The sequence below is a fragment of the Phaenicophaeus curvirostris genome, chromosome 7 (genome assembly GCF_032191515.1).
Source record: "Phaenicophaeus curvirostris isolate KB17595 chromosome 7, BPBGC_Pcur_1.0, whole genome shotgun sequence".
Lineage (NCBI taxonomy): Eukaryota > Metazoa > Chordata > Aves > Cuculiformes > Cuculidae > Phaenicophaeus > Phaenicophaeus curvirostris.
The window spans coordinates 22026532-22053871 of record NC_091398.1 but is presented as its reverse complement, the minus strand read 5'-3'; the positions used below and the strand labels follow the sequence as shown (position 1 = coordinate 22053871).

General features: G+C 37.8%; 1 protein-coding gene across 1 annotated transcript in view; it reads right to left on the bottom strand.

Moving 5' to 3' along the window:
- LOC138722703 (sodium channel protein type 2 subunit alpha-like) overlaps positions 1-25691 on the bottom strand; it is a 90964-nt gene extending 65273 nt beyond the window's left edge. Inside the window, exon 1 of the mRNA XM_069861175.1 lies at positions 25665-25691. The gene's annotated coding sequence lies outside the window, so the exon portion shown is untranslated. The remainder of the gene's footprint in view (positions 1-25664) is intronic.
- Positions 25692-27340: the final 1649 nt, after the last annotated feature.

The window sequence follows — 27340 nt, the reverse complement described above, 5'->3', positions numbered from 1 at the left end:
CTATTAGAAATGATAATTTTTTCTATGTGAAAATATTCTTAAAATTAAATACTTGTATTATAAACAGCTTTTACAAACTCATTGTGAAGATTTCAAACATACGCTTCAGAAGGTTTGGCAACATAGCATTTGCCAACATGCATCTTGACATCAGAGCTTTCTGTATTGCCTACCATTGCTTAACTTATATGCAGACTTAAAACTTTTGTATGCAGAAAAAAAACAGTGTTGAATTCAAAAAGAGAAGTGCCAAAACTCAACCCTACATTTCTCTGCTGACTCAGAGGATTGAAGATGGCCATTTTCAGATGGTTGTGTTAGCAAAAAAAAGAAACCAAACGACAAAAAACAAAACAACCAAGCAAAATAAAGTTTAATTTGATACATTTGGTCTATTGTTCTTTGATGTAGGCATGCAACTTTTCTTAATATGTATACAGTAATACATAGTACTGTATAAACAAAGTCTGTCCCAAAGTGCTACCTTGCTAAAGAAAGCAGCAGTTATATTGCACAACCATAATATGATTAAAAGTCTTGCAAGACATTCACAGAAAACCTTTCTTAAAAAAGGACTATATAAAGTGCAGCAGTTGGTTTAGAAAAGTAATTGCCTTTTTTTTATTATTATTTTTTTACTTATTTCACCACTATTTTCTTTTTCAGGCAAAAAGAAAACAGCTGTTTCAGACTAGACCACCAGAGCCACTGTACTTCATCAGCACCGTGAAATGACACTTAACTTCAAAATCTTCCATGTTCCTTCCTTCCCAGCCATACAGTAGGAATAAATAATTTAATCAAGTATTCATCAAGAGAGTGGAATAGACTATTAGTCTGTGCCTGCATTCCTCCCCTCTCACTTCCTTGCATCTTTTAGAACTCCAGACAGGGTAGAAGTGTACGTCTTTCTTTTTATCTGTGTATTTTATGGCTTAGCCAACGGAAAAGTTCTATGAGCACAAGAAAAAATGAAGATTGTATCTTCAAATTCATGCACAGCTTTCTAAATTAAAATTCATTAAAGAACCAAAATAAACTGAATGCTCTAACACTTGGAAAAGAACCAGTAAATTCACACTGCATAAGAAACTAGAAGAATGGCACTAAAACAATACTACTTTTATACAATCAATTACCAGAGACTTCTTCAAACCCCCAAATTAAACACCAATCTCCTTCTAAAAGCTACCTATAAGCACAGATGCCCGTGATGCAAAGCCATGAAAAAAAGCAGTGAGTTTTGTGGCTGGCTTATTTGTTGGTAAACACATTTACATTTCTTAAACTACTTGCAAAGAAACAAAGCTACTGTCATTTGATACATTCGTCCAATGATGGGAGGAATGTTGTCCTCAATCTGACTACCAGAGGCAGATCCTAAACAGAATAACTTAAGATCATCCTTATTTTTTATTTCCATTTAAGGTAGACTGAAATCCTCCTAAAGAACAGATACAAATGGAGTAGAAACTAGTGCCCTTGTCAGACATACTTTTCCTGGTTCTGGAGTATTAACATAAATATTTTAACAATGTAAAAATTTAAGAAAAAGACATCAGTACTGCCCTCAAACATAAAATACACGTGTGTTTGGGCCTAGAAATGATGGCATTTGCTTAAAAAAATAAGATTTGCTCTTCTGACCCTTGTAAGTGCTTGATGCCATTTGCCTTCTGTTTTACCTGCCTCTGTGACTCCATTGCCACACTGAATTTATCTATAAAACAAAACCAGTCATGGCAAGAACCTGAAGTTTACCTATTTCTTACAGTGAAAGCTAATGGCACAGTAAGAAGGCTGTTAAAAAAAGCAAACAACCATAACAAAACCCCAAACCACCAAAAAACCCACAGCCCGAAACACAAACCCTAAAAACCACTTTACAATATAAGAACTTCAGATTATTTTCTAGAATACAGTGACTTTGGCTTCAGTTCAGAACAACCTACTTCTGTACCTATGTTCTTAACAAAATTATAATTGTTCAGCACATCGATGCAGTACTATTTAATTTTAAAGTAATTCGTAATTCTTGTGATTTGTCATCTCATAGTTGTCAGCTCATTTTTTTTTTAGTTTTATAGAAAGGCAATCTCAACCACTGCATGCCCTTAAAATTATTAGGTAATTGCCTGAATCTTGGAGGCCACTGGTCCATTTGGCCCTGTGTCCAACTCAAAGAAATCCACAAAAAGTTCAAGTGAAGCATTATGCAGCATCAGGTGTATTATTTACAGCAATCTAAAAAGTCGTATTTCTGAAAGGCTCTTTTGCTAGTAAGTGTAGATCATCACAACTTCTGCCTGTGTTTGCTTAGTGCAGTAAAGCCTCTGGAAGTCATTATTTTATTCCTCTTCATCATCCATGAAATAGTACACCATCACTACATGGAAGGAAAGAACTCTGCTTGAATTCAGTGAAAAGACAAAGGCGCAGCAAGATGAAAATATATCTTTAGGGATTGTAAGATGGAAGAAGAGTGAAAGAAAGAGACAAAATAAGTGATCATGGCTATTTGGTGCTTCAGACAAATGGGCTCTTCTTTCATTCGATTTATTAAATCCAATTAACAAAATCTATTTTAAGCCACAGAAACTGCTACGAAATACCATTAAATATCATCTCTGAATCATCATTAAGTACAAACTGCAAGTATCTACAGCCTGAAAGCTTTAAATCCCACCTTCTCTATGACAATCCGTCTTACAAAAAAGAACAGAAAATTGAAGCATCACTTGAAGGACATACAACAGATTTAAGTCTTTAATATTATAAAAGTAAAAAACCATAACAATTCTTGTTGGTTTTACTTACTTACAAGTACCAAAGGTGTCACTTTAATTCTGAAATATCTCTTCCTACCTAAAACTGAGGGTCATGTTACTAATGAGCAACTTGAGAGTAAGTTGAGATCTCTTATTGTAAAAATACCTGTATAGTCTTTTTAACCTGGGAAAATATAGTAAATCCTTACATCAGCTAATCTGCAAACAAAAAACTAAGCTTCTGAGAATTAGGATCTATTATTGAATCCAAATGCAAGTTAATTAACTATTTTTCTTAATAAAAGTGGTATAAAATATAGAGCTCAAAATTAACTTAACACAATAGTCCACTCTCATACAGTTATGCCCCCTGAAATCGCAGGCACGGGCTGCAGAATAAATATAGGCTGTGTTCATCAAAAATTTGAATCCAACAGTGACAAGAAGGTCAAGCAAGCATCTATATCCTCTAAGACAGACCATCAACAGCAGTTCAACATGACCCATGACAACCACTGCTCTACACAAAAGCTGAAGTTCATGCCCCAAAACAGAAGTACTGTAACAGAAAAGGACAGAAGAGAAGAAAAAAACTACACCATGAAAACCTGTGTCTCCTACCCAGTAAGTAGCTCTGTTCCCAGACAAGATCCTTTTGACTATGCTGAACTTGAGGTCTCTTAAATAAAGATCTTTCAGGTTTTGACAGATTGGTATGGAGACAGTTACCTTCACGGCACACTTAACATGAGACCACTCCAAATATGAAGTTCTTTCATCCCCACTGCTCTTTCCATAGACATATTTACCTAAGCAGTGCCTCCATGTATTATTTCCCACAATATTGAGGTATTGCCTCACTGTGTTTTTAGGGCACCACTGTCTTTTCTCTTTCCTTGGTTGGCCTGTATGTATTCAAAGACAATAAACACCAGAAGTACTCTATCAGGTGATTTCAGTTCTTTAATAATGACTTCTGCTTCCCCCACCAACTACCTAGATAGGAAAAAAATAATTCTAAAACACACTGTGCACAGGGTAAACAAATCCAGTAAAACTTGTAGCGAATCAGAAGTTTTTCGACAAAATGCTGCAAAGCCTTTACAAACACACTGTAGCTACAAAATAGATTGTTCGCCTCTGACTGTACTGATTAATCTGGCTATGCATATTTAAAACTCTAAAGGTGCCACACATCTTCCAATCACTAAATTTATTTCAATGCCTTTGAGGCTTTTTTCTTGAATATAAACCTTGCCATAAGAGAGCAGATCCCAGGCAGAACCAGGATGGAGATATGAGAGCTGAGCAAGCACAGAACACCACACCACTGCCCAGCCAACCACAACTTCAATGCTGAGGAAATACGCAGGTCCCAGGCAGCAAGCACCAGAGAATCCACTGGTGGACTTGGGGCAAAGAAGCACCAGCTCCAATTAGGTGGCAGGCCTCCAAAGCAAACATTTCCTCACTGCCTGGACAGCTACTCAGAAGGCACATTTCTCACTGCTGTAAAGTACTTGTATGCTAGTTGATGAAGCCAGATGGCCAAGAAGTATACACACATTAATTAAGCATTCGGGTACTAGAAACAAAAAGCTCCTCCCTGGCTGCTATCCATTCAAATATCAAACATTTCCTCTACACATGCAGTTAAACTGCCAGCATGAGAACTGCACAACCGTGTCAAACCTGGAAAGGCAATCATCGCAGGAGGTGGAGGCAGCACCTTGAAAGGAAGCCAGAAGGGAAGGGTGTGGACAGAAGGGTGGCTATGGCAAGAAAGACAAGGTGAGAAACAGTCATGAATTACTACTGGAAAGACAAGAAATATAGCAGATACAGTAGGAAAAGGACAATGCAGCCTTTATATAATCTGTAACAGGCTATTCACTGATCCAGAAGTTAGTTATATACAGTAAAAATATTTGGGCAAAACACTTACCAGGGATGTAAATCTTCCAAGACATACACTATACATTCAGGAAAACTCGAGGTATATTAATGAACACAGTTGTACTTCAAACTGCATACTTAAGGCACAAAATAACCCCCATCAACAACATTGTGGCAAGGTAAATCAGTATCTACAAAAGTATTGGAAAGTTACACGCACCACAAAATGATATCAAGTGGGTATTTGCTATCCGGGGTTGGTTTTTTGGGTTTTTTTTTTCCTTCTCCATAATAGCTTCTCACTGTATTATCCTGGTATTAAAATGACAGTAAATCATAGCCTTCCAGATACAAAGCCAAACAGTGAGTCAGACGCAAAGGGTTTGCCTAGCTTTTTCCAGGAACTCTGGCAGCAAGACTTGGTAGTCTCTCAAAAGTACCCACAAGACAGACCAAAACTTCTAGGGACAACCTGCCTGCTGCTGCTTTGGGTGCAGCATAACTGGCATCAGATCTCAATCTACTGAACACAGGATCAGCCCCTACAGCATCCCAGCACTGCTGGCCCCCTGGATGCACAGTGCAGCCCCCCTGGAACACCTATCTGCAGGAGCATGTAATGCTGCAAGGGCAAAGAGAGACAATTGACGTGTCTCAGCTCCTCAGGCCACTCTGTCTAAGATACGGCAATTTTAAAAAAGAATTTTATGTCCAGAAGTTCAGGATAACACTGGATAATGATTCCGTAATTGTACCACCTAACAAAGATACAATTTCAAGATAAAAGAATAATAAACTAGATCTATGAATCAATAAACTCATCAACAGAATAATAACCCAAGAGGATTAACTAAATGCATAGCTACAGGAGGGACTCATGTTTAATATCCGTTGCAAAAGTAAAAGTGTATATGCTCAGAGGCTTGCTGGAGCACTGTTGTTGTTTTCCCTTACATGTTGAACTTCGTGCAAGAAAATTTCATGGTGTGACTTTCTAAGGAAGAGTCCAATATTGACAGCGAACTTGACAGAACTTCTATGGAAATAAATGTATTAAGCTTATTTGCTCGCATATGAAAGTATATGCAAATTTCTGTTGGTTGGGGTTTTTATTTTCCCCAGGATGCAACAACTGTATGCAAGGTGGTTTGTTTTTCACTTTTAGGCTTCTGCTTTGCTACTGAATTTCTACAGCAGATTTCTTCCAAGACTCTAAGAATACTGAACTTATTATATGGGGAAATGCAACCTGTATTTAGAAATCTAAGAAAGGGGTTATCTGCTGTCAGGAAATCAACTAGGTAATGGTTACAAAAACCTTAACAAAAGAAACAAGACAGTTAGTGGGAAATCTTCCCTAGTAACTGGACAAAAGTGCTTCAACCAGCACAACCACTCAGTGTTGAGGATGACTCAACTGTCTCTAAGGAGCATGACATCTGCGATCATTATTGATAAATACATCCTTGTCCTGGGCTGAGTTTACAATTTATTTCAACAAGAGGGAAAAATCTTTTGGAAGATTAAATTATGCGTTTTCTCTCCATGTGTTCTGGACAGTATGCACAGATGCAGTCCCAAAGGACACGCTGCAGAAGGCATAACCCACTTAGTGTCCCTATAAAAATAATTAAACAAAGACATATGTGCTTAAAGTATTGGATACATACTATCACTGCTTATGAGCAGTATGATTTAACAGTAAATGAGGTTTGCTTAAATTATTTACCTTTTCAAAAATTACCTTCTTCTTTGCTTCAAACAAGAGAAACTAGTTTTAATATAAATATTGAAGGCAGAACCTGTCCATATCAATATTGTACTGTCAGTAACAGAATTTTAAATTAACAAATTCTATTTTTTGCCCAGCAATTTTTTTCACATTTCATACTATTTATTGGCACTTTGCATTTCTTTTAAATGGGTGTAACTTTAAAATCAACAATCTCACTAATTTCCTTTTCTCTCTGTGTAACTTCACCTGCAAACTCTGAATAATGTTTTAAACATGAAAGGGGCAATACTTACTTTTGTGTCTTTTAGATATAATATAAAGTCTCTGCAAACATCTAAGATTTACGCAAATCTTATCTGATCTTCAAATCTCTGTTGGTATAAACTTCAGCTAAATACACCTTTAGAAGACCATTTAAAAAACACTGTGTTTTAAAAATCACACAAGAAGAAAATCTCTAATAGAGGCAGGTGACAGGGCTGGAGTGTGGGTGAGGATGACATTACATCCCTTGGACTGGCTGATGGCCAACTGGCCCCTGGCAAATTTTGCCACCCTCTGTGCGCACCTCTGGCCACCCTGAACCTCAGTGCGCAACGCACACAACACAGTTCTGCCTTCCCACCCTGACACACCCTTTTCCATCAGGCCTCGCCAACGAGCCGCTGTGTTTCTCACAGAGACATCTGAGTCAACATATAGGATGGATTCTTTCTGTTTACCCACAACAGCTGGGTTTGGCAAACAACAGGAATAATGTGGCAACTGATCAGATTCTAATAAATAGCACATTTCCAGTCTAACTAGAAGGTAGAAGACATTTCCACCCCCCTCCACCCCCCCACTATTAACATGATAACAGCAGTGCCAGAATTGCATTTCACTACATATGAAAAATTCACACTTTAACCGTACTACGGTGCTATGCACCAAATAGTAAACATGTCATTACAGTAACTTATATCACAAAATACTATGGTGTTTGAGGGGGGGCTGTTGCTAACTCCCACACATGTATTTGCTCTAAAAGAAGTTCAACTGGGAAAAAAAGTTTAAATTTTCCCTTCCACTCCTTAATATTGTTTTTTTTTTGCATCCCAGTCAAACTAGAAGTCTTTTTTATATATTCTGGAAACAATGAGATAATTTGGTAACAAAGGAACACCCTATAGATCAGAGTCTTCAAGTTAAATGGCAAAAATCTTAATTCACATAAGTAGGGTAAATGTGTACTGAAAATAATTTTCTTGATGAAGAACTTCCTACATTATTATTTTTCATAGATCAATCACGTACTTTTTATAAGCATTCCTTCCACTGTTCACTTTCCAACCAAGATTTTTTTGAGAATAAAACAGTACCGCTCACGTAGAAAGCACAGAGTGTGCTTTTCTAAATTACTTCCCCTTCTGTAAATATGTTAAAGTCACAACAAACCAATCTGGATAAACAAAACGACTTTGCTCTACCCAGCGTATAAGATGGATTGTTTAGACTTAAGGTAAAAAGGTGCATAAGAATGATTGTTTCTGTTTTCTACACAAATGTCCAGCGGGAAAGGCTGCCCGAGATGAGGACATGCTGTTCTTCTGCTGCTCTCTTTCTTCTGTGCACTTCTTCCATCTTTACCCAGATGTGGTCACCACTGCTTAGCAACCAAGGGGATGTGATCGCACAGAGGAAAATTCTCCATCTAAAGCTCTCCCTGCTCCACCTCCATAGCTACAAACTATCCCTCACAGCAAATTAAGATGAATACATTTTCTTTGTTGCCTCAGAGATACCAAATGGGACCGCAGACATACATTGCCGGGCGCTGAATCTTCCTTCCTCAGTGGGTGTACGGGGCAGAATTCAACAAGCTGCAGACCAGCAGAACCTAAGCTTGGCTACTAAAACAACTCCCCAAATGCTAATGCCGGGGAGGGAGGTCTAATATTTTTAAAGAAACTTTTTTGGAAAGAGAAAAATAAAGGGGGAGAAGAAAAACAGAGGGAGAAAAAGTAAAGGCACAAACAAAAAAAGAAACAAACAAGAAACAAACAAAAAAGAAACAAATAGAAAAGAAAATAAAAAAGAAACAAAAAAGAAACAAAAAAGAAACATAAAAAAGAAACATAAAAAAGAAACAAATAAAAAGAAACAAAACAAAACAAACAACAAAAAAGAAACAAAACAAAACAAACAACAAAAAAAAAGAAACAGAAAGCCAGATACTACAGAGACGGGGAAAAGACAAGGGAACCAACTGAATACCCTGCCTGTCACTCCGTGCTCCAGCCGCAACCCCCGGCGAGGATGGAGCAGAGGGATTCGCGAGCGAAGGGTCAGGCAAAGCCCCGCGGACACAGAGGCAAGAAGCTACTCACCGCTCCCATGCCACAGGTCGCTGCTCTCTCCGCGCTGCGGGGCAGCCGCACCCGCCCTGGCTCCGCAGCCGCCGCCCGGGAGCGGCCGCGCCCCCTACACCTGCAGCGCCCCCTGGCGGGGCCGGGCGGGGCCGAGGGAGGCGCTCGGCGGCGCCGCTGGGGAGGGCGGGACGGCGCGTTCTCTCTGCGCGGTGACCCCGGGGCGGCTGCTCCTGGGGCACCCACCGCGAGAGCCGCAGACCCAGCGCAGCCGGGATGCTGTGCGGACGCGGCCGGGTCGTTACTGGTGGCAGCAAAGGCGAAGTGGTTCTTCACAGCTCTTGCTGCTCTTCATTCATCGTCGGTGCTTAATGGGTCTCCTGGTGTGAGCCTTTCCCTGGTGTCCTTGGGCTGTATCGTCAACTATTTGCCTAATGAACTTCTCAAGATACATAGGTTCTTTTTTTTTCTGCTGATGACTCTTTGTAATACCTTTTGAAGATACAATCATAGAATCACCAGGTTGGAAAAGACAACATCTGATCATCGAGTCCAACCATTCGAATCAAACACTAAACCATGTCCCTCAGCACCTCATCCACCCGTGCCTTAAACACCTCCAGGGAAGGTGACTCAACCACCTCCCTGGGCAGCCTCTGCCAGTGCCCAATGACCCTTTCCATGAAATTTTTTTTCCTAATGTTCAGCCTAAACCTCCCCTGGCGGAGCTTGAGGTCATTCCCTCTCGTCCTGTCCCCTGTCACTTGGGAGAAGAGGCCAGCTCCCTCCTCTCCACAACCTCCTTTCAGGTAGTTGTAGAGAGCAATGAGGTCTCCCCTCAGCCTCCTCTTCTCCAGGCTAAACAACCCCAGCTCTCTCAGCCGCTCCTCATAAGGCCTGTTCACCAGCCCCTTCACCAGCTTCGTCGCTCTTCTGGAAAGATCTCCTGGAAAGCAAGCAATGAAAAACAAGCTAGTCTGCAGCGCAGTGTGAGGAGAGGCATTTCGTGTATTATTTTACTAACGGAAGCGCCTCAGAATTGTGTCTTGCTTAGGCGATAAAAATGTCCTCCAAGCTTTTGGATGTGGATGACAATAGTTCTATACAGATTCTAGGGGAAAGCAGGCACCTGAAGAGTGCTAAGCACTGAGGCTCCACAGCCAAATTTCTTACAATCTGTGTCTAAATCCATTATGGATAGCTAGCTGCAACAAAAACCACAGATAAATGTATGGTAAAATGCTTAGCTCCAAAGTTAAAGCGCCAGCCCACCTGGGCTCCTCAGTGCCTTCACTGTCAGTGCTTTGTTTTCCCAAAAGTCTCCTGCTATGGCCTGGGTGTGATATAGGCACCAATTCCCCTTTCCGATAGCCTTAGAACCTGAGCAGATCTAGAAATCCACACAAACCGTTCACACCTGTAGTTTTTGTTTGTAGCCATAAGACCATGAAAAGCCATGGAAATATCTTGCTGCTTCAGAGCAGGAAAGAGAAACATGGGATAGTTTTTATGTCAGAGTAGAAAAATTCAGCATGTGTCTGTCACAACAAAGTAGCAACCTAAGTAATAACAACTGTTTTCTTCATCTTTAGAAATAAATCCTTACCTTCTTTACTACCAAGAAAAATAGATCACAAAATCCACAAGCATACATTTGAAAATGTTCCTGTGCAATCTGCCTCCTGTGCTCATGTTTGCTTACCCAAAACCTGCCACTTCTCTTGATGCAGCACCAGCGTCCCACAGCAAGGAGGAAGAGGTGTCTCCTTAGCTTGGTTATTTTAGCACAGGTAATGGGCCACAGGTTTCCGTAGCACACTTAGTCTTTTCCCTAAATGATGTCAGATTCAGCCACAGGGAGCCTGCATCAAGGAGTATCCATGTTGTCTTGTCTGACTGCTAGAAACCAGCTGCTTGATTGTGTCTAGTTTTCCCTTCATTTTAAATATATTTTTTTTTAAATTGAAAATTACTCTTACTCCCTGCAGTACAGTAATGGTGTTTGATAACCTCAGTCAGAACAGCATCTAAGAAGCTGTAATCTAGTGCAGGAGACAGTGTTACCTAAACTTGGTGACTACAAAGGAAACCCTTTAGATTTCTTCATGCATTTGAAGTTGAATGTTAAACTGGAAGAGATTACATGCAGAGGGAGAATTTTCTTTTATTTTTTCTACTTCTTCTCAAAATGCTGCCCAAATAAAGACAGACCCCCCTTTTTACTATGTTCTCTATGTTCTTTTGTTTCCAATTTTTTTTTGTTTTTCTTTTTCTCATTATTTTGACATTTTAGTGATGATGTACATTTACTTTCTAAACACATTTACTATGTTGAATTCTGTAATGTTTCAGTAGCCAATATTACTGGAATAATCCTATTTATCTTTGGGACAAGACAGACCTGTGATATTCCAGATAATTAAGATTATGTGGCTAATTAGCCTTAGAGAGAGTGTAGAGGAGAGCCACAAAGATGATCAGAAAGTGGGAGCACCTCCCATATGTGGACAGGCTGAGCTGGGGTTTTTCAGCCTAGAGAAGAGAAAGCTCTGAGGGAGCCTCCTCTAAAGGAGGCTTACATGAAAGATGAGGAGGGGCTCTCTATCAGAGAGTGCAGTGATAGGATGCAGGCTAACAGTTTTAAGTTGAAAGAGGGGAGATATAGATGAGTATTACAAAGAAATATTTTCCTGTGAGGGTGAGGCACTGGAACAGGTTACCCAGAGAAGTCATGCATGTCCCATCCCTGGAGGCGTTCAAAGCCAGGTTGGATGGGGCTTTGAGAAACGTGATCTAGTGGAAGGTATCCCTGCCCATGGCAGGGGAGTTGGAACTGCATGATTTTTAATGTTCCTTCCAACCCAAACCATTCTATGATTCTATGATATGTAGTTAGCCAACAATGATAGAGCTTTTAAAACTTACTGTGTTATACAACTAAGATTTCCTTATGACACAGAATGCTAAAAAGAAGTAATTCAAAAGCTTCCACACAGTTGTTTTTCATCTGTTTCTATAAAAACATCTACTGCAGTGGGATCTGGATTCGTTATCAGGCTGCAACTGCCAGTGCTAGAGTGGCAAAATGAGGAGAGACTACAGCTAATTTACTTAGTTGGTCCCTGTTTTCATGCAGAGAAAGTCTTAGTTACACTAAGCCATTAATAAAGCCATTATTACTATTTAATACAAGTAATAGGATCATAAACTTAATAGCTAATTAAGAAATGAAAAGTGATGAGGTTTATCAGATGGTACAACCTATTTCCAAGGCAGAACATGCAGTGAATTGCAATAGTTAATATTGTAGCACTGCTCAGTGTTCAAACTGGATATAGCCTCATAATCAGTACATTTCTTACAGCTGCATTGCCACCTGAAAAAAAGCAGTGATCATACTATTTATAATCTTGTTAATCCTAAACATATGTCAATGTGCAGCTTAATTTAAGTACACCGTGAGAGAAGTAAAGCATGGATACAAATGTGTGCTGAATATAAACATATTGGAAGAAAAACGTCCAGTACCTATCTTGGTACAAGTGAACCAAATTAAAGTACTAATGTAATGGAAATTGATACAGTTTGTTGCCAGCATCTTTTCTGCTAAAGCTAAGGAAGAATTTTTGACCCATCTGGTCCTTATCTACTTTCCTACTTACAATACATCATCCTGAAGAACAGGACAGACTCATTCTCTGCCCACGCTTCCTGCCAAATAACATTATACCATTAATGCATTACTGTGCTAATTTTTCATTCATGGACGTGATTAACAAGGAGATGGTCAATAACTGATTTCAGAAAGTCTAGTCTCTTGCATCATATTTGGACTCTATGATCTCAAAGGTCTTTTCCAACGTAGTGAGTCTATGATTTCCAGTTTGGCATTGGGCCATGTTAAAGTTACAATGCTTCTATTAATGTGACTGTTTCCTCACAAGGATTGAATATATGTGCAATTAAAATGATCCTATTTTCTTCTCCAGCAATTCTTGTTTCTGCCAGTCATGAAATATGGCTGTCTCAGGAGCTGCTTCATTGGTGTCTCTGCAGTAAGTCAAGATGAGCAACTCCCTCAATCCTTGTCAACAGAAACAATTTTTCATTTTTTTTAACATGTACTTATACTAATCCTCCCTCTCTCTTCTCTTAGTCAATAGTTGTCTTTTTTTTTTTTAAATTGTACCACCAGACTTCACTACTTACACTGTCCAGTTATACTGTCTGCTTTAATCTGGCTTTTTTTTACCGTAGTTTCTTCTGTATTTTAAGATAAGGCATTCAGATGGCACCCTAGAGGAGAACTGCCATTTGTATGAAGTCATTCTGCCATGGCAGTAGTCTAAGAATTCTACATCAAATTCAATGCAAGATAGTTTTTGATGGTGTGAGTAAATATTAGCATAGAAAAATATACACACCAAAATATGCAGTGTGCAAATAAAGAGTAGTAAAGACAAACACACCATGTCATGAGACATTGCTGCAGCAGCCCCATGAACTACGGAAGCGCTGTTGCATCAAACTGCTTCCTAATTGCAGAAGGTCATGCGTTGCTGGCTCTGCAATTCCTCTGCTCTTCCACATTATATTTGTCATTGGTTTGTGCTAGAGAACTACTGGACTGTTGTCACTGAGGTATTAAGATCTTCCAAAATCCACTAATGAACTAGAATATGGCTATGAAATTATCTAACTAAAAAAAATACTGGAAAAGTAAACAGCAGTCAAAATTTGCAGTTAAAACCTTTCCTGCTGTCCATCCATTTCAGTTTAAGCAAAAATGAGTTTCTTGCTATGCAAAGCAACCAAGCAGCAGTATCTGAAAGGTCTCAATAAGCTGTAGTGTTGCTGGGCTCAGAGGCTATACAGAAAGTACTGCTTCTGAGTGACCAAGCCAATACTGTAGAGAGATCTAACTAAGGATTTAGTGTGATATCTCTTTGGATTGCTTGACTCTTGCAACATTTGTGTTTTGATTTTATATTGCAAACACATTATTTTGCCACTTCATTGTAAATACCAGGACAGATGAAGTGGATGGAAGAATGTATTTTGTAGAAGTATCATAACTTATACTTAGCTAGGTCTTTGAAGACTGGATGCCATCCGTCTGTTCAGAGAAGTGCCATTATGATCAATAACCTTAACTATCTGTAGAGCAGCCAGTTCTTTTAGACAAGCTCAACAGGCAGATCTTTGGCCACTTACCATCACACATAATTTCAGATTTCAAATTATTTGTTCTGTTATTTTCTTTACCCCTTATAGTCTGTTACTCCTTCGGCTGTGGGAGCAGTAGAACTGTTTTCCACAAATGGTCTCGCTAGAACTGCATTTGTTCATTAGAGTAGCTCTAACGGCAGCTTTCATTTCCCTTCTTATAAAGCAAGAGGTAAAAATGTGCTACACAGTGATAAGCAACAAAAAAATACATCAGTGGTTCAAAGAGCTCCTCAGGCAATTCCTTTTACTCTTGAACACGAGATATTACGTCTTTAGATATCAAAAAAGTATAAGCTTACTTTAAATGCTGAATACTTTCAATGTTCCCAGTGACTAAAGATGTTTAAAGATTTTAGGCCTTGGGTAAGCAATTCACTAGCACAATTGTTGTTTAAGTCAAAGGTAAAAATGCCCTAAAGAGGAAGATTTTCATAGAAGTGTACTATGAAGAAACTAAGTGATTAATACAGAGGAAGTCTCTACTTTCTAAATTACATGTTTTACTATTTGTCCACCTACTACAGTTTATTGACTGTTCACTATGTTGATTTGCAAGAAAACCATATCTACTGAGCCCATAAAAAATCTTGAAAACTTTAACAAGACTTTGTGCCCACAATCTCCATAAGAGGGCACCCTTACCTAACAGCCAAATTTTATTAAATAAATAAATAAATAAGCGTCTCTGAAAGCTTTAGGGAGGGGAGAGAACTCAGTGGAGAGTTTAGTGAAAAACAAAGCTATTAAATTATCTGAATGACTCCCTGAACAACTTTTTTTTGAATAGCACTAGTTCAGAGAAAAACATCACTGATTTAAGAAGAATAAAATGAAAGAAAAAAAATTGACAGTAATATCCATGTCTTAAGTCACAAATATAATTCACAAGAAAGGAAACTTTAAACATCCTATACAAATTGAACAGTAAGTGTACTGAAAATTATTCTTAAATGAAAATGACAGTGAAGTTGGATTACTTGGCCTTGAACTGTAATTTAATTATCATTTTTAGTGTCACAGATTGTTTTGTATTTATTTTCAGAAAATGCAAAGTGTCTGCTGAATTTTAGGAATAAAGTTACTGATTTGCAAATGAAAATAATTTTCATTCAGGCTAGCTAATATTATACTTAAGGATTATTCATTCTACTCATTCCAATAGTTACAATTTACTGCCAGGAAACCTGTCAAATGAAAGGAATGTCATGTTCCTGCTGTGTTGAGCTGAGCAACAGTTTATTAGATTCCCATCTTACTTCTTCTCACTTTTTTTTTTTGAGTAGAGTACTGTTAACTACTTTTTTCTGCCTCAAACTTTATATGGCCTGATTTCTTCTTCACATTCTGCTCTCATTAGACCACGATGCACATCAGTTCTTTTAAATGGCTCAGATCCAATAGAAGTGAAAATGGGAACCATTCAACTCACAGCTCTATTTGGTAGAGAAAACTGGCACTAATGCTTAAGCATGTGCATCTGTTAACTTAATTCTGAGACTATCACCTTATCTAGACTGGTTAGTGATCTTTTGCCTCTTCACCATATGCATACATAATACACAAGCTAGGGCTGTCCTCTCAGCATCAAAAATAAATAAGTTTTAGGGAGTTTGGAGTTTTTGAGGAGTATAGAAACTACAAAAAAACCCCAAACCACATATAATGCAAGAATAAAGCCAGCAGCAATTGACAATTGAGACTGGAGAATCAGTAGTAGCTGGCACATCGTATTTTATATCCTTCTGTGAATTTTAGTTCCGTAATTTTCCTTGTTACACCTTTATGAAAAATATAACTATTAACACCTGGTAGACAATCACATGTGTAATACAGTATTTGTAAATACTATTACTCTAACAAAATTACCGATATTAGTACTATAAATATGAAACATTATTTGTTATCCAGGATTTTTGTTTCACGCAAGAAAGAATTCAGAAAAATGTGGAAAAAACCCCAAGCTACCCATGATGCCAATGGACAGAAATTGATAATCTACTTCATTTAATTTTAGCTCCACAGGGTTTATAGTAGTCATGGAAGGCATTGAACTGTTTTTCCTGGAGATAGAAAACTCTGATTTACAGCAAAGCAAGATTTCCTTATCTCCAGCATAACGTATAAGGGACCTTGGGGAGGCATATAGTTCAGTCTCCATACTTGCTCATTCTAAGTAGAGATCAAAGATATAAATGGTGATGATGATTTCAATGTCCACTGGAAGCTGACCTGCATTGCAAAAGTACTTGCACTACATTTCTCAATGCAACAGCAGGTTGCAGTGATTATCCCATCTATCTTTAATGTTACCTTGAACACTTTCATGTCTGCATTACAGCTGACGAGAGTATGACAGCAGGGCCATAAGGATAATGGCAATAATCATAAAAAGCCAAATTTGTCTTATTGTGGTGTCTTGACCTTGGCTGGATGCTAGGTAGCCACCAAACCACTCTATCATTCCCTTCATCAGCCTGAAAAGGGGGAGAAAACAAGATGGAATAAAATGCATGGGTCAAGATAAAGGCAGTTTAATAAAGCAAGAGCAAAGGCCATGCACGAAAGCAAAGGAAAACTGAAGACTTAATCTTTACTTCCAGTCAGCAAGCAATGCCCAGCCATTTCCCAGGAAGTACGGCTTCAATATGTGTGGCAGTTGCTCCAGAAGACAAACATCGTAATAACAAATTACCCCCACCTCCTTTTTTATGCTAGATCTTATTGCTGAGCAGATGTCATATGGTATGGAACGTCACTTTGGCCCATTTGGGTCAGCTGTCCTGGCTTTAAACCCTCCCAAAATCTTGCCCTCCCCTCTGCCCCCCGCAGCACACCGGTGAGAGGGATTATGTTGGAGAGACAGCCTTGGTGCTGTGTGAGTAGACAAAACACTGGTGTGTTATCAACACCTTTCTAGCTACCAATACAAAGTACAGCTCTCTAGGGCTGTTATGATGAAAATTAACTCCACCTCAGCCAGACCCAGTACACCTACTTACCCAGAGATGAGTTCCATCATGTTTCCAAGCAGCAAAAATAGATGATGCCTTATCTACGTAAGTAAGACATATAAAAATAAAAGGAACTTGATAGATAAGCTGAAAGGATTGCTATGAAATTTGAATCTGGAGGTGAGGAAAAGAATGAAGACAGTGCAGAGGTATGACCCTCCCTTGGCTTATGACTTTACTCTCTCCAGAACTAAACATACAAAATTCTCACTTTGTTCCACTTGATTCAGGCAGTAGCACAAGAAATCATATGGTACAGTGATTGGCTTAATAGTGCCTGTGAAGCTTTACCGACCAATAGCACCTGCCAAATATGAACTTAACCTTCCCTTATATCTCTGTCAAGTATACTATAGTACATATTTACAAGACTAATTATCATACTACAAGATACACATATTGATGGCACAACCATTCTTATTCTAAAAAGATTAAAGTACAACTGTGATATTTTTGTTTGTTGCCCTAATAAATCCAGCCCATTCAATATTAGCAAGATAGAGTATTCACCTTCATATAACAAATCTAAGTGTTCATCTGTACAGCATCTCTCCTCAGTTTTAGAGATTCTCAGCAAATGGAAATCCTGAGAAGTAGATTCATTTACTATTAACCTGGTCTTACACCTTCAGAGAGAAGTACACAAATAGATGAAAAGCAAACTTGTAGACCATGAAACAAAGAGGGTTCGCATGTTAAAGGAACCAAGAGCAACCAAGTCTGTTTCATACAAGGACTATGCTTTTAAAGGCCTAAGTGCAGTAGAGTTGTGAGCTGGTTTTGAGCTTTCTGCTAGTAATTGCAGGATTAAAGTCTTGAGGAAACAATGAGACACTATTTCTTAGTTGTCATTCTCCAGCAGCAATTTTCTTTTCAGCGAGGGCTTTCTAGTTTAGCTTTTGTTTCAGATGCTGAAATCAAACAGAAAAAATAGAGCATTTGTGCTATGAATATAAGGACAATAAGGTCTTCAAAGGGTATTGCTGTGTTGCCACAGAGCCTATCATTTACCTGAGCATCCAGATTAATATTAAAGTCTTATGATTGCTGAGATACAGTGACGTGAAACTAGATCTTTTGTTTTGTTTTGCTTTCTTATGCAGAAAGTTGCATCCAAGCATTCAGAACCAAACAGTAATAATCTTTGACCTGTTTTGTAGACTTCTGTCACGACAAATCAGAAAGTTTCCATACCGGTACTAGATGACAATTTCCTCTGATCAGTGAAATTGTATTAGTTTTGCAGAGAACTATACACATTTATATGAACATAAAACTAAACAGTATCACTTATTTATCATGCTTTCAACACAGTATGAAAATTTGATTACATCATGAGAGAAACATCAAGTTGCAGTTCTTTGGGGGAAGACAAACTGCATGAAGCATTTAAGGGAACAAAACAGGAGGAAGACAGGAAGGAAAAGGAGAGAATAATACACAAGATTTTAACTTTTTTTTTTAATAGGAAATAAAAGAGATGAGAAATAAGAAATATCCATGTAATTGGGAACCTTTTTGAGAGGACACATGAAGAATAGTTCAAAATGGATTTCATCATGCTTTTTGAATTTCATTCTGTTGGGAAATTCTTCGTTCTGAACCAAAGGCAAAACACAGAAACTGTTAAGTTTCCTATGCATAGGACATTCACACTGTCTCCATTTCCTTTCATATTATTTCATTCCATCCCATCTTGATAGCTCCTTCTACTACTTTGATTCCTGGAACATATGAAAATCTAATAGAATTGCTGATCCTGGCAAAACCACACTATTGAGCTCTTAATGGGGCTGATCTCTGATGTGGAGAACACTGCATCTACAACTATAACCTCATCACACTCAAGGGTGCTAAGACACTAACTGTGATGAAGGCAGCCTAGAAATGGAGAGCAAAAGGTTAAGACAAGGCTAAGGATGAAAGAGTCTTCACTCTAAGCTCATGGCAGCAGAAATCCTCCAAGCACTAAAAGTTCTGCTTCATGCTTCTGTGCTGGAGAACATTCTTGAGTTTTTGCAGTATCTTTAAGTAGTGGTACATGCAGAATCTACTAAGCAGACAGAAATCAACCTACATCTTTACCAAATAACATCTGGAATAAAGGAAAAGTCTTCAATTTCTGCAGAAACTAGTACAACTGAATTCACTGTCAATGCCTCCAGTAAACAGAATATAATCATTGATTTGGTTACAGTGGCCTCAGAGGACAGGACTAACCAGTTTTTTACAAGCCATATTATTTAGCATCACATTTTGATTAGGAGATTTCCCCCTCAGCAATTCAGGCTGCATAACATCCACTGCCTGTTTAACCGAAATGGACTATCTCATGATGGATACTTCTAAACTGAGTCAAATTGACTGTGCAGCTGTTTAAACACTGAAGGTACTCAAGTGACTACTTAAGCTGTTATTGCTAGAGGTACTGCATTCTGAATCAATCTCTAACTAGGAAAGAAGTATCTTTCATGTGGTTTTCATGTAACATAGATATTGAGACAGAGTTACAGGGTGGATACCTCTATAAATATGTTTTGTAGACAAATTAATAAAAAATTACACTTTTAAGTCTCTTTTGGATAACGTTTTCCCCAGGGTTTCCAAGACTCTGTTGTGAATTTTTCATAATAGCTAATATTGGAAACTTAAGGAATGTGATCTACTTGGAAAGCAAAGAAAAGGAAATTAAGCAACAGCAACAAAACCACTTAGATTTTACCTTATTTATGATATGACATTATTCTAAAACAAGTGCTTTGACAATTTAACTGTGTTACTTGCAAAAAAGCAGAGTTATTTTGAAGCAAAACTAGTCTTCACTGAAAAACATTCATGGTGGTGATTATGTTCAAATGCCTTGTGGAGAATGCTGCTAAAGAAAGCATTATTCTTTTTCTCCCACAATAATTCTTTCATTATGCCTTACCTGGCAGGGCCTCTTCTGTCATGTCACTTGACATCTAGTGAAATAACCTTACAAGGGAATCTTGCAAGAGAAAGAAGAAACTAGGAAAACCAGCCTTCTCCTCTGAGGTCAGGACTAAACTGACAGCCAGCTAAGAAAACAGCCTGTATGTTCAGTTTAGCAATGCTATTAACAGCTCATATTCTTCAAAACAACTCAGAACAAAGGCTGGTTTTATTACCTTCATATTCCTCACAGGAACATAACGATACAAAATTCATTCCCCTACTCTCTGATATAAATTATGACCTTCCATTAATCACTCCACTTTACAAGTGGTTTTGCATCTGGGTAAACTGCACAATGCTGTTCTCTGGGAAAATTATAGTTTTAATAGTAATGAAACAGCATTTTATAAAAGATATATTCTCTTGATTTGTTTTACTGTCATGAAATGGCTGACTACATGGAAAATATATGCATAGTTTGTTAAGCTGCTTTCCTATTTCAAAAACACGTAACTGTTATTCTTTCTGATTATTGCAATAACAAATATTTTTGCTTTTAATCAGAAGGGGTTATCTAGGGTTTAGCTATAAGGACAATAAATGGGCATGTAGAAATCAACTTTCTGGAGAGCTTTGTAAATGTTCAGTATTTGTATAATGATTTTTTTAGATTAAATAGTTTGGAAGATAAATTAAAATCTCTAATGTGACATCTGCATAAAATCTAGTTATTCTTGCCTACAAAATAAAAATATAAGAAATGAGGATATGTAAGACCTGATTTCACTAAGATAAAGTACAATTATAAGTAATGAATATTAAAAATAATATTGGCATTTTCATGTTTGAAATGGACAGATTTCAAATTTGTTAAATTGTCAAACTATCAAATTTTCTAATTTGAAATTGTCAAATTGTTTCTTATTGGTAGCATTTGTCAAATTGATGTGATATCAGATATATAAAGTACCTTCTATTTATCGTGCACTTGGTCATGCACTATAACTTCAAATGGACAAAATGGCACCTAAGGAAGACTGAAATGCTAAGATCTCCAATGAAAATGGAATAAATTTATAAATCTTACAGTGCCAGTCTCATCATATTATAAGAAAAGAATAAATTAATATTGTACCGTTTTCTTCTCCACTTACAATCTTTGTCACAATAATGAGGTGCAATATTCTTTAATATACAGAATTGGTAGGATGCTAGTCAGTCCCAATTTAATCTTGGAGGCTTTTATGAAAAATGAGTTAAGAAAAGCCCCATTGTAGACTTTGGCTTGAATGAGCATTTTGAGATCTCGTATAGTAGGTTGGAATATGGTGATACCTTGTCACGATAATAGTGTGGGAATGACAGATATCACAGACAACTAATTTGGTTCTTCTTGCATTCTATGAAGATGATAAGAATGGCATTGTTGGGGGGCAGGGGAGGGACAAAGAAAAAAAGAACCTGTTTATTGATGCCAAACCTTTCAGCCTTGCAATCTGCTTTTTCATAAAGAGCCAAAGAAAACCAAGAGAAACTGATTTAAAAATAGGTAAGTAGTACAACAGAAGTCTTTTAGACAGCTTTTTAGAAACACACAATATATCTGCAATTTGGTACATAAATCTAATGGTGCACTATAGACTCCGGCTACAGAGCAGCCAGATGGCAGTATACGGCCATACATTTGGGAAATGAAGTAGAATTTCAACAGCAGCCTTCTGAACCAGCATCCCAGGGGCTCACAGAAATTCCATGCAAGTTTGACAGTTTGCCTTACCTACTTACAAGTGAAAAAAGATCCCAAACCTATAAGATGCTCACTGTCTTTACTGGTATAGTTTGAGAATTAAAAAAATGGATAACTGAAGAACAGACTGTGAGAATGAATGATAAACCTGACATAAAACAAAAATGCTGTTTATAATACCCCAGATATATAAGCACAAATTTATATTTGTTTTTTTTTTTTTCAGTGAGATATCTGACTGCATATAGAATCACAGAATCATAGAATCACCAGGTTGGAAAAGACCCACTGGATCATCGAGTCCATATGTTCTTATGAAAATGTTACAGAAGTAAACTAACATATGGTTTCAGTTTGAATTCATACACTCAAAGAATTGTTTCATTTTAAAATTTTTGAGTGTTGATGTTCATTCACATGCAGATTTCCAGTAACTTCAGCACATCAGACATCTTAAACAGAAATTATATTCATGCTGGTCACTTTAGTTATCAAGGAGCTTTCATATTGTAGTCTCCTTTTTCGTCACTGTCTACCCCAGCACTCAGTCTCTTCCTCAATTTAATCTGGGAATAGCTGGGAAAATGAATTTCATCTCCCTTCTTCAAGGGACTCCTTGTGTTCAGCAGGACAAGTAGCATGGGGACTTGCTCAACTTTGCTATGTCTTGAAAAACTGCAAAGTAGATAAGCTACTTTCTTTTCATAGCAGTCAACAACAAATGTTTAAAAGCATCACTTCTTTTCTCCTGCAGTTGTTGGCAAGATCAGTTGTACCTCCAGCACCACAAAACATAGGATATTAACCTCCATGTTAAAGTGTGTATTGATGCAAGAAAAATATTGTACTGCATAAAAGCTGTGTCACCCAGAGAACACAAGATAAAAAAGTAAGATGTGTATTATTTTTAAAGGCATTGAAGTATTAAAAAAAAAAAAATCTTCAAAACCTAGAATTTTAAACATTCTATCTTTAAAAAAATCTGAAAAAGACCAAGTCACAGGCTCCCTCAAAAACATCCTCTCTAAGAGTGCTCCTTGCCCTAATGGGGAGAGATGGGGCTCGGGGAAGAATTCTCAAACCTACGTTTTCCAACTATTGGAAACAGCTTCACAAGTTAGGCAGAATTCAGCGCTTGCTGAGCAAGCAAACAGCCAATAAGAGAAGATTCTTGTGGTCACCGGCAGATGAAAAAATTTTGAGACATCAATGACAAAGTTTCCACAAAGTAGGGAGTTCATGAGTCAATAATTGTATGTAAGGGATAGGCTATTGAAATATGGGTGATGGCATATTGCTTGCACCTTTGTTTTCAGGCTTATTTCTTAAGGATATTAAGAAAAACTATTTGCTAAAGTTTTTTGCTTCATTGCCCTCCTCCCAGTGATTCTTTTAAACCTATTTAAACAAATATGCAGAAGGAATAGATGTTATTAGTGCCCTTGGAGAGAGAAAGACTGAAGCCTTAATAAGTTAAGCTCCATTATTTGCACGATTCAAAAAAACTACTGAAAATATCCTTTTTGACACCATATAGTTTTTTTAATCCATTGAGTATCACTTACCTGGCAATAGGTATTCAAGTATTCACATAAAATAAACATGATTTTTTTTTTCAGATAATTGCACAGGAAGTGCAAGATGAAAGAGGTGGTCTGAGATACCTCTTCATAGGGAATCTTTGCAAAAAGAAAGACTACTAGAAATCTATTTTCTCTTCCATCAGTTTTAGTTTCTGCCCTATAACTTGAATGTCTCATTAGGCACTCAATGTGACCTGTTGCTACAGCTGTGTAACAATTAAGAGGAAGAAAATTTGGTTTCAAATCCATGGACTACAGTGGTTTACAGCTTCAGTGCTGTTTAGGAGATTGTAAGGGTTGGTCAAAGGATCAATTTCTGCCTCAACATTTTCTCATCAGAAATTTTCTCATTCTAAGCCTCAGAACTTGACTGTATAAATGACAGATGCAGGCCTCACAAAAATGGCCAAAGTTGGTTTGGAAGGAATGCATTGGACCTGTCAAAGCTGGTACAAAAGGAATGCTTTGTACCTATCTACCTGTACCTACCTCCTTATCTCAAAAATGTTTTGTACCTGTCCCCAATCCTCCCTGCTCCCTACCATTGTGGAAGACTAAGAGGCCAGGAGCTCATTTCTTTAGCTTGTGATTTACATAGGGAGTCAAAAGACATTTAATCAAATACTTTTCTTCCAAGTCTGCTATTCAACTTGTCCTTCCTAAATCAGGTTTTTTCACAGGTAACTGTTGTTGCCTTCTGCTTTCCCCGAGCACGTAGCACAGCTAGTTTGCTTTTCCTAGCTTTTCCAGCAGAGCATGGGGTTCCTAAAGCTCTCCATTAATGGCAGTGCAGTATTTCCCAAGCTGCCCTCACCTACTAACAGGATCATGCTTGGAAGAAATCAGTTTTTGTAGCTATCCGGATTTCTAAATTAGGTGTGGATGGCCAGTTCTATTCAAATACACTTCTGAAATCAACATGACTCTTCCCTCATCTTTTAAGTAGACATGAACGCTGAACTGCAGGACAGGCAATTGAGATGCACAGTGAAATGGGTTTAGGTGGCGGGAAGAATTCAGCTGAGGCTCTTTTGGATTTACCTTAAATGCATAGCAAATTGCCTTATAGCAGCCTATACTCAAAACCTGTTACACAGATTGATATCTATGTCCATTTTTATAGTACTAGTAGTTGCATCTTTGTGGATTCTTGCCTTTTATTAATGGCATGACTTCAGAGAGATAAAGCTGGCAAGATAGAGATGTAGGGAAGCTGCCTGTATCTCCATAACTGCAGAGGAGAAGGCATGGACATATAGAGAGGTGAAAAAATGTGCTGCAACAGAAAGAAATCCAAAGCTAATAAAGCATTAGTTGGATTAGTCATTAAAATTATTCATAGCCTGTCCTATTTCTATCAGCGTATCTGTCTAAATGAGGGACAGAAAGGTGGTCAGATTTTCTATGATAAGGCTTGTACATTCACTTCCTGAATATATTTTCTTCAAGCCAGTTGCTCCAAAACAGCAGGGAGGAGGTACTTTGTTTTCCTTTGCAGTAAGTGGAATATGGAATTGGTCAAGGTGACACTTTGGATAGAGATGGAATTCTTTAGCATACATCTGTTACTGCATAGCATAAGAAAACAATCTCAATGTCATTTCTCAGCTGGCTGCTAAATTATTTCTGCCAATCAGACTAATGAATGCACTAGGTTACATTTGTAGTCCTTATTTATATAGTTAGATTTAGAGTCCCCCTCATAATCCTCCTTTAAATTAATCCCCATTTATGTCCTCATTTTAATTGTATATCTCACAAATGACTATTTTGTATTTAAGAGAGCAATCCAAAAAATGAACCATCAAGGAAGCACCAGCACAGAATGAACATTTCACAAGAGACTATTCTGAAAAACATTAGTGAAAAAATTCAAAAGTGATTTTTTTCATGGTGTAGCTGTCATGCTGTAGTGCCTGCATGAATTGAAGACTGAGGCAGCCTCTATCTGCTCTGTTATGTGAACTACCCTAATTCTCTTAGGAGGGCAATGCCATGGTTCAGAATGATAACACTGCAATATTTTTGCTTAACTTCTTATAGTCATCCATAAAAACGTTCAAATAATAAAGTACATTTTAAAGTAATTGTGCTGATGTGTGAGAGGAGTATAACATTACCTAGGATTTGTACCAAATCCCTGAAGCTGGTTTTGCACATAAACCAGCAGACTTTCAAATCTCACAGGCCTTTCCTTGACTTTGATTGATGAGCGTAGCTGCACTGGCAGTCACGCAGTGGTGGGATACACAAGCCGTCTGAGCAGCGTGACAAAGAAGGAGTTGAACTGGACTGGAGCAGCAGCAGATCCTGAAGGGACTGGGTCACCTGCACAAAAACTAATATGGTGCTTTCTGCAGCCTTCATCATGATAACATAAATTTTTTTAAAAGGAGGAACATTTTTTGAAAGAAGAGACATACATGTTTACCTATGGAGAAAAGAACTTCTCTCCCACGTATTAGTGCTTTAATACACCCTATTGCTTCTTACTATTCCTTCTTGATGGCATTTCATTTTCTGTCTGGCCATACTGGAACATTGCTGCTGAGATTCTTCTAAGTGTAGGCATCTTCCTCTAGGGGTTCATGGCCAAAGCATTTTGTTCTTGAAACAGTAATATCAGTCTTACATCTGCATTTATGAAGGAAAAAATAATGGTATAATAACTGTGCAACCATTTTGTTTGTAGCAGAAATGCCACTATGTAAACTAGAGGACAAAGAGATAAATCTAAAGTGAAAACAAAGGACTGAATTATTTGGATAATTACAGCACGTATTACTGCCCTAAGGAAGAGGGGCAGAACAAAGAAGACTGCTCTCCTTCCTTTGATGTTGGGAATTATAAATAATAACATTGTTTTAAAATGGTAGAATCACTCAGCAAGTTTAGGCAGTGTCAGTTTGATGAGCAGAAGTATGATATAGGGGAGAAGTATGAAAAACTTTGAGGGTTTAGCTCACTGAAATGTGCTCTGTCTGCTAGTAAAGGCCTTGAAGACCCTGGATACTGATAAGGAAGGAGCTCATTCGCAGACATTCACTGATAAGGGAAAGCTGGAATGTGGACAACAGCAGAAAGCCGACTGCATCCTGCTTTGCGATCTTGGAGCTGGACCAGGTGAGACTGCACCTGCGCAGAGATTGGGTTCAGGGATGATTCATGAGGAAGATGAAGGCTACTTCAGCCCTGAGCCCCCAGACCACGACCACCAGGAGACACTGCGCCTGCGCCAGTATGAGAGAAGCTTCTTGAATCTAATTATAATAGGAAGCAGGGAAAGGTCATGAATATGTAATAGGCGTTTATGAATAGGCATTTCTTTACACTGTAACTATCTGCTTTATTAGACCATACGGTGTGCAAGTTAGGAGGATTACCCCCTTGCACCCGATGGCGAATAAACACCTATTTTTACAGGCTATTTTTACAATGTATCTAAGTGAAGAGGCTGAGTGATGAAGACTGTAGATGAGTCCGAAGACAGACTAACAGCCAAATGTATTTTTTCTGACTGAGTTGACATCTAGAGGATTTGGTTACATTTTACTTATAACCCTTTGAAGAATTTCATATAGCTAGGCTGGATCAAATTTTACGTTTCTTTTCTGGCTGCCTTCTTAGAACAGGTGGACACTGTCACATCATGTTATTGGCAACAGTTCAAAAGTGACCTAAAATTTTCAAGATATATGAAAATATACAAATCACTTTTTTAGCCTGCAAAGTATAACCATACTTGAGATTTTCACTTATTTTATGTTTGGAAACAAATAAGGCTATGATGTAAGCCATTCTCATCTTTCAAAATTCAGTCCATCATCCTGGATAATTGTATCATTCTGATCATTATACTATCTAAGAATATGTTAAATAGTAAATGCAATTATAGATTACTCGTTTGAAAAATAGTACATTAAGAATTCTGTTAGAAAAACTAGTGAGATGTAAACTCTTAATTTCCCATTGAATTCTTTTTTAAATTATTATTCCGCTAGCTTTATAGTTTGGTAGTTACAGAAATATTGTAATTACTGTCAGTATCCAATAAAACATTTTTAAGTACTTTCTTGAAACTGGAAATTATCTAGTTTTTACCTCAAA